The sequence below is a fragment of the Zingiber officinale genome, chromosome 10A (assembly GCF_018446385.1).
Source record: "Zingiber officinale cultivar Zhangliang chromosome 10A, Zo_v1.1, whole genome shotgun sequence".
Taxonomy (NCBI): domain Eukaryota; kingdom Viridiplantae; phylum Streptophyta; class Magnoliopsida; order Zingiberales; family Zingiberaceae; genus Zingiber; species Zingiber officinale.
The window spans coordinates 16,841,979-16,851,297 of NC_056004.1; the positions used below are offsets into that span (position 1 = coordinate 16,841,979).

The window sequence follows — 9,319 nt, forward strand, 5'->3', positions numbered from 1 at the left end:
AAATAATAGCTTATTTCGATTAGGAAAGGAGGAATAGGAAACCTTAAACCTCCTATCAACTGATCCTTGAAAAAGGTCACGCAATTATCAGGGGGACGATGAGGACGATCATCTGGTTTCAGGATTAAGATACTATACTCCCTGGGGATTTCATATTGATGGTGGATGGTGAGCCTAGCACTTTTATCAAAGGAGGAAGACATTTGGACATACCAAGGAGCAATCGCTTCCTCAGCCATAGACAGAAGTAAAGGATAGCAAAACAACAAGTTACTTATTGGAAGCAAGAAAAGAGATCGCCGGAAAACGATGAGCACGAGGCGTGATCAAGGACTGTAGCGAAGAAAGAACGTCAAGGCAAGAAAGGAAGGGACAAAAGTTGAAAAGGAGACAAAGGGTTTAGGGTTTGGAAAACACACAGTCATTGTTAGATCAAAATATTTTTATTTCAATAGACGTTGTGAATTATAGAAAAAAGGACAAATGCTCGCATGACGTGGCAAAGAGAGAAAGTATGTGTCACAGAATTATAAAGAAACATTTATGTTGGACGCGACAGATCGGATCACGCCGGGGTTGGTAACACCTCGTTATACGCTTCCAACATTCTCTTACTAGGGGAAAAGCCAATCACAAGCTAGGAAATTTTGAAAGGAAAACGTAGTTTACTAGGCATAATAAAGGAAGAGGGACTGAGTTTGACTAAATCCAGGTTAAGGACAAGAAAAATTAACGAGAGCTATTTAGGCGTATAACATGTGTTAAATTAATATCATTATAAAGTGTAAACTAGCATTGATCAAGATAATTTTACTTATATCGACCGACATAACTTTTGCTATGATAGACAAGTATAATATCGGTCTAAATAACATTGTTTGTGATCAACAAGCTAATATCGGTCGGTATAATGTCAGCCACAATAGATAAGTATAACATCGACCGAGACAACCTTGTTTATGATAAATAAGCGAATATCGGTCAGTATAACGTCAGCTATAATAGGTAAGTACTCCAACGGTCAAGATAACCTTGTCTATGATAAATGAAAAATATTTGTCGAGATAATGCCACGTAGGATATACGAGTGGGTAATGGGCACAACATTACATATATGAATTAGAGGGATTCAATAGAGTCACTCGATTCAATACAAAAGAATGTTTTTACACTTAGAATCTGATCAAATACATAACATTACATTTTCTTCTCAAAACATCAGACCTTGAAAGGTCAACAAAAATTACAAACACAAGCCCTCAGAATACTTAGAAGATTTCGATCCCCCTGTAGTCAAACTTACCAGGGAGCAGAAGTAGGAATATATTACCTAGCGCAGAGGAAGCTCGTCCGAGCTTGTCAAGGCGCAGAAGCGGCAATATTTTGCCAGGACGAAGGAAACTATGAAGCAGAATGGGCACATGAGCAAAAGAGGGACAAATTTGTTCATGCCCTGGTGGAAAGGTGATTGAAAGAGCCCCCTTTCCTGCTCAAGCTCTAGAGTTCTGCAACTAGAGCCACCAAGCTTAGCCCAAGGGCAACATGGGTTATGCGTTTGTCGCAACGTCCCTGAGTCACTGAGTTGGTCCTCCGTAAGTAGTGAAAACTCCTCTGAAACCCGTCGGATTGGTAGAACAGTCGTACCTTTAGATGAAGATCCTAGACTTCGAAAAACTTCGTCCTTTGAGACAATTTCTTGAACCCTAGAGTTAGCCGAAGCAAAAGCTTGAATAAACTCACATATAGATCTCGCCTTGTCCAACAAGAGTCACCCCCAAAGAGGGGAATCCAAGGCTATACTCTTAGCAAGAAAGATCAGCAAGGAAGGAAAAGAACTGAGGTAGGTGATGAACGAAGAGAAGGTTGTAGCCCTATTTAAAGGATTAATGGACCCAAGGAATCACTATACTAAGGTTCACGGGATCACTGTACTCAGGTCCACGAGATAGCTGTACACAAAATTTGTAAGGTCACTTCAGTACCTGTGGCAGAGTCACGGGTAGGGAAAAAAAATAAAATCAGACTTGTGTCTAGTCAGTCGTCTACACCTCGTTCGACTAGACTTGAAGAGAAGGCTAGTGATATGGGTTAGGTTTCATGGATCCTTGATGAGGAAAGGAAAGGAGATAACCAAGTGGAGAAGATAGATCGATATCGACCGGGATATGCCTCCAGGGAGGCGGACCCATATCAAGCAAAATATACCTCAATGGAGGAAGGCCAATATCGGTCAAGATATATCTCAAAGGAGGTAGGCCAATATTGGTATGGATATACTTCCAAGTGAGCAAGCCAATATCGATCGAGATATACCTTCAGATAGGAAGGCCTATATCGGCCGGGATATGCCTCCAGGAAGGCGGACCCAATCGGTCGAGGTATACCTCAAGGGAGGTAGACCAGAATCGGTCAAGACATACCCCAGGATAAATAAGCCAATATCGGGCGGGACATGCCTCAAGAGAGGCAGACCAATATCGGCCGGGACATACCTCAAGGTAGGAAGACCAAAATCGGTTGAGGTATACCTTAAGGGAGGCAGACCAAAATCGGTCGAAATATACCTCAAGAGAGGTAAGACAATATCGGCCGGGACATGCCTCAAGGGAGGTAGGCCGATATCGGTCGGGACATGCCTCAAGGTAGGAAGACCAAAATCGGTCGAGGTATACCTCAAGGGAGGTAGACCAGAATCGGTCAAGACATACCCCAGGGTAAATAGGTCAATATTGGCCGGAATATACCCTAAGGTAAACAGATCGATATCGGCCGGGACATACCTCAAGGTAGGAAGACCAGAATCGGTCGAAATATACCTCAAAAGAAGTAAGCCAATATCGGCTGGGACATATCTCAAGGTAGGAAGACCAGAATCGGTCGAAATATACCTCAAAAGAAGTAAGCCAATATCGGTCGGGACATGCCTCAAGAGAGGCAGATCAATATCGGCCGGGACATACCTCAAGGTAGGAAGACCAAAATTGGTCGAGGTATACCTTAAGGGAGGCAGACCAGAATCGGTCGAGATATACCTCAAGAGAGGTAAGACAATATCGGCCGGGACATGCCTCAAGGGAGGTAGGCCGATATCGGTCGGGATATGCCTCAAGGTAGGAAGACCAAAATCGGTCGAGGTATACCTCAAGGGAGGTAGATCAGAATCGGTCAAGACATACCCCAGGGTAAATAGGTCAATATCAGCCGGAATATACCCTAAGGTAAACAGACCGATATCGGCCGGGACATACCTCAAGGTAGGAAGACCAATATCGGTCGGGCTGAATAATACCTTGAAAGGATATGCCAATATTGATCAAGATTACATACTTGACAAAATATAGCCCAGTGCTAGCTGGGATAACAAACTCAGAAGGGCACGGACAGACATTACCCAAGGAGCCTCGTGAGAGGCAATGATAATTGATCAAACCTAGTTAAGTTCATCCTCGACCGAGACAATGTTATATTAAGCTATCTATGATATAGCAAAAACAGGAGAGGTAAGTAGGAACGATAGAAACACCTTGAAAGGAATTGTGAAACAGGATAGAAGTAAATATTTCAAATAAAGAAGTCCATGAATATATTTGCAGTATGTGATTGTATAACAGTTGTTATATATTTGGCGGGAAATGTGTTTTTAGACTATTTTACAGGTACTAGATGACAAAGAAGGTACATCTAGGGTACAAAAAAGATTCCTTAAAAAGTCATTTACCACAAGTACATAGCTTACGTCATCTCATAACAAACTCTAACAAACCGGGGTCCACTTCATGACTACGGAGGTTATATGAAGTGGTATAAAAGGGGAAATCCTCTCCGTTGGCCAGGTAAGTTCACATTACTACTCACACTCACAAACCCTAATTCTTGGCTACTGTTCATCTTCTTCTTCCTCCTTCCACACCAAGAGAGATTACTGACTTGAGCGTCGGAGGGCCTAGCCAGGGATTCCCACCCCGGTCTTAGGTCACTAACGATAGTGTTGGTCGGTCTCTTATGCGCAAGAAGCCTTGGGAGCTTCGGATCTGGGTTCTCTTCGGTTGGATCTCTCTCTCTTCATTGGATCTTCGCACAAGGAGGGCATTCTGTGACTCTATTCTCCTCGATCCGCTTTGGGTTTCTCGGATTGGTATTCAGTCAGGTATTATTCTTCACCAGCAGTAGGTTTTTCTCTCCAGCTCTCCATTTTGTCCAGCATCTCAGACAGGATCAATCACTAAACATACTAGCACATTAGTAACACATAAAATCTAGAATAAACGTGCTAGTATTTTGCAATAAGGAATAAGCAATCATGATGTGATGTAAGATGCAACTAGCAAAAAATTTTATTATGCAAAAAGAAATAAGCAAAAACTAAACTGAACCAAATGCATCTAATGCATCCCCCCAAACTTAAACTTTTCATTATCCCAATGAAAACTAAAAACAATGTGGAGGAGATTTAAAGTAAGAGAAGTTACCAAATGATACGTGTCAAATATCCATGTCATGAACTTCTCCATCATGTAGTTGCCCTTCTCCTAATCTTTGAGTCCTATAAAAGAAGATAGACAATAAAAATTAAGTAGAGGATACATGTTTATTATAAAGAAAGAACTAAAGATATAAAAGAAAACAAGAAAAATGAACTTGGGTTGCCTCCCAAGAAGCGCTTATTTAAGGTCATTAGCTCGACCACCTCATTGGATTCATCGAAATCTCGCTCTTGGAGGGGTAAGATATTTTAGAACCCTCTTACCAAGGGTTCTTATTATAGAGAGAGCTTTCAATGTTGGAGTTAAGAAGTGAAGTATCACTCTCTCCATCCTCGTCTTCTTTGAAGTTCTTTCAGGTGGTCGAAGACGGTTCAGATTGAACTCCCAATTAGCAGCCCAAGTGAAATCTACACAAGCAAAAGAAATACAAAATCTCCCGCAAACGTGTTAGATAAGATAGAATCACAACCACATTAAAATAAGCAGAATAGGAAATAAAAACTAAATCACATCCAATAAAGTCAATGATGGGTACCTCTATAATGTTTTCCAAAGGATCACAAGAAATACTAACCTCGCTTTGCTGAGAGATACCTGAAACTTCTAAACCTGTGGATGTGACTTCCTCTGAATCAAATGATGGTTCTAGCTCTGGCTCAGGTGTTGATTCTACAAAAGGTGGTGATTCTTGGGGCTTCGCTTCCATTGCAAAAGTCCCTACACATTTATCATCAACCAATTCCATTCTTACAAATTCTATATCATCGATTGGCTGTGTGATCAAAGGAAGTGATTCTTGAGATGCTGCTTCCAAAACACATCTCCCTACACATTCTTCAATATTATCATCATCAACACAATCATAAAAAAATAAACCAACATCAATATCCTCAATGGGAGAATCAATTACAAGAGGATCGATAACTTCACTCGCAATTTTAAAGTGATCTACCACATCACATCCATCATCTGAAAATTCAATTTCATCATAACACCCTGTAAACCCAGAAGGTAGATCTGAAAACTTATTATCCACTGCATTATCATCATAATCCTCATCTGAAGAGTTCTCATCTTCATATACATCCAGAAATCTACACTCAACCATATTTGGATCACAGAATTTGCTAAGATCTTTACCATCATTGACTCCGACTAGCCTTTGTGGAAAAGGAACCCTTAGTGAAGGTCTTGGGAATGGTTGAGCTTGTGGTAGAGGTTCAAACTGCTTGTCTAGTGATGGTGTGATCAACCGTTGAGGGAAGGGTACGTGTGGCCTTTGGGAACTTCCTGGAGAAATAGAACTGAGTTCTTGTGGTTCTTTATTATTCTTCTCCTCAATTCCAAACATGTCCTGCTTCAGAAGTTCTTCATGATTCTTTCCCCTTCTCAACTTAATATCATTACAATTTTCACTAGATCTTATTTGTGTAGGAGGGGGATCTTCTTTGAACCATTTTGAAACTATGCTCTCAATCCTTGCCCCCAAATGTTTGAACTCCTCATTCTGTGACTTCTGAATTTCGACATTCTTGGTTGGTTGAACTGCATTTTGTTTGACAGACTCTCTTGTATTTATGGCTTGTACATCTTGAATATTTGAAGGAGATTCCATCCAACTTTTATCTGACCATTCTTGGAGATTCAATGTCACTTGATTAATTAATGTATATGCTTCGTCCACACTTTTATTCATAAAAGAACCTCCAGCTGATGAATTCAAATAACATTTATCTGAGAAAGAAATTCCCCTATAGAATATGTGCAGGGTAAGCCATTTTTCCAAACCATGATGAGGGCACTGTCTTTGTAGACTCTTGAACCTGTCCTACGCTTCAAATAATGATTCTCTATATGCCTGAGTAAAATTTGTGATGCAACTCCTCATGTAGATTGTTTTGCTTAGAGGGAAAAATGATTCAGAAATTGCTGCTCCAATTGTTCCCAACTTGTAATACTTTGAGGTCGGAGAAAATATAACTAAGTCCTTTCTTTATCCTTGATACTGAAAGGAAATGCCATCAATCCAACTACATCCGCAGACACTCCTTCATAGTCCACCATATCACAAAGCTCTAGAAATCTCTTAATGTGCAGATAAGGACTTTCTGATACTTCTCCTCCAAATTTATGACCTTGTATCATGGAAATTAACTCTGGGTCTAGTTGGAAACTTTCTGCTTCAATATGAGGCTGCACAATTAGAGACATAAATCTTGCAGAAATAGGTACAGAAAAATCTCTTAAGGCCCTGCTTGACATGTTAGTGCTCATCGATATTCAAGAGTAAAAACAAAAATGAAGAATTAAAGATAAGAAATAAAATGCTAGATGAAAAACAAGAAACAAAATGCAGAATTTAAATTGCTAGAACAAAAAAAATGCAGTGTTTTTTTTGAATTATATATATGGAAAACAAATTGCAATATAAAATGGAAAAACAAAAACTATTCACAAGTCTAGGTTAACTAAATTGCTAATCTACTAATGTTAATGCGAGCAGTCCCCGGTAACGGCGCCAAAAACTTGTTACGATTCCGTAAGTGTATAGATTCGTCGTCAGTAATATATAAGATTATCGTATCCACAGGGATTGTTGATTAAACACTAGAGATGTCGCAAAGTGAGTTATCTAGATGGTCAAAAGTTGAATTTGACGCTTGCAAACTAACAAGAGTGATTTAAGAGAGAAGGAGAAGGTTGAGAAGAAGAAAGAGGAGAGAGAGAATTGGCCTTTGAGGGAATTAAACTTCGGAAAAGGGACTCTAGGATTTCAGTTTCATTATAATACTAGGAGATACTACATGGATTGCTTAGTTTCTATCCTCTATGTCCATGCTCTTGCAGGAAGTTAGATTGGTCGGTATCCCTAAGTATCACGTAGAGACGATTCCTGTGAAATCCTGTAAAGGTTAACCCTCCTATCATGAGGGCGCCTCGGTAGATCACTGGGATACACATCTAGTAAATAACAATAAGAATAAGGGTAGATGTTTAGCATGGTTACCTACTTCCTTATGGAGGAATTGCCTCTCTTTTCAAGAGAATGTCCTAGACGTCCGTGAACGGATTACCCTTGTCACTAGGGCCCCTCGGGTATACGATCTAGAGCACTCTCTTTACGAGAGCAGCAGTTCCTAAGGGATTGTTTCTCCTTTTGAGGGAACATCTTAGGCGTCTGAAAAGGGTTACCCCTGTCACTAGGGTACCTTGGTCAATACGCTCTAAGGTATCCCCTTTGCGGGATCAACAATCCTCCACATTAATCAATCAAATCTTAGAAATATAAACATGTCACACAAGCACGAACAAGACATTGATAAGTCATCAAATAGAAACATGATGAATCTACATAGTTCTACATCTCCATCGCATTACAAATACTTCCTAATCCTAGAAGAGGATGTCTACTCCATTGTGGGGGAAGAACAACCCCAGAACATAAAGAAAAACATACTAACAACCCTAGAAGGAAAGGAAGAAGAGATGCTTGATGATTCTGATATCTTAGGTGTTGGTTGCTACTCGGAAAACCTAGAGGTTCCACTGTACAAAAATTTTGTACAATGATCTGAACCTTTTCCTAGCTACCATGTGTTCTTTTAAATTAAATTTTGGATCGCCTGCGGAACTTAACACGTTTGATCCAAAGCTTAATCGATTTGTTCTTTTAGGTTTTGACTTGGATCTCCTGCGGAACTTAACACGTTCGACCCAAATCACCTTAAGTTATTAATTCCATTAAATATTAATTTCCATAATTGGTTTCCAGTACTGACGTGGCGAGGCATACGACCTTCTTGGATATGGGAGCAACCACCACCGACTAGACAAAACCTTTTATAGAAATCTAATATTTAATTTCCTAAAATAACTTTAGGTTAACCAAAAAGAACAATCAAATCACAAGGAAAAGAAAAAACAAAAGAACACAACATCGAAAAACATATTCGAAATTCTAGAACGTAAGCCTCTTGTATTTGGTATTATTTCCATAAATAACTAGTATGATGCGGAAAGAAAAATTACTAGTTATACCTTGTAGAAAAACCTCTTGATCTTCTATCGTATTCCTCTTCTAACCTCGGACGTTGTGTGGGCAACGATCTTCCGAGATGAGAAACCACCAACCACCTTCTTCTCCTCCTAGCTAGGTTTGGCCACAAAGAAAGAAGCTTCACCAAGGAAGAAAATCAAAACACTAACCAAGCTCCAAGAGATGCTAGCTTCCTCTCCTTCTTCTTCTTCTTCTCCAAGTAGTATCCGGCCACCACAAGAGCTCCAAGCCTTTGAGAGAGGTTCGGCCACCACAAGAGGAAGAGAGGGAGATGATGATGATGGCCGGCCACACCAAGGAACAAAAGAGGGAGAGAAAATAATAGAGGTTGTGTCTAATGAAGGCACCCCTACCCCTTCTTTTATATTCCTTGGCCTAGGCAAATTAGGAAATTTAATTACAATAAAATTCCCTTAATTTCCTTGACATGATTTAATTGAGAAAAATAAAATAAAATTTCCCAAATCAAACTCTAATGGCCGGCCACATCAATGAAGGAAAAAATTAGACAAGTTTTAATCAACATTTAAAACTTCCTAATTTGTTTCCGGAAATTTTAAAAATAAAATTTCTCTTTAAAAATCTCTTCATGGTTGATAAAAGGAAATTTCTATAATTTTAATTTTATCAACATGTGGATAATTTTAAAGAGAAAATAAAATATCTCACCAATCTACAAATAAGGAAAGAGATCTAATATCTTTCTTTAATCTTTTGTAGATCTTTTACAAGAGAGATATTTTAATTTTAATTCTCTTTAATAAATTATTTCTTCCAC

At 39.4% G+C, this 9,319-nt stretch overlaps 1 non-coding gene across 1 annotated transcript; it reads left to right on the forward strand.

Annotated features, from left to right (window-relative positions):
- The first annotated feature begins 6,268 nt into the window (after positions 1-6,268).
- LOC122028338 lies at positions 6,269-6,374 on the forward strand. Its single transcript, XR_006124741.1, has one exon. It is a non-coding gene; the product is annotated as a small nucleolar RNA R71 (small nucleolar RNA).
- The last annotated feature ends 2,945 nt before the right edge of the window (positions 6,375-9,319 follow it).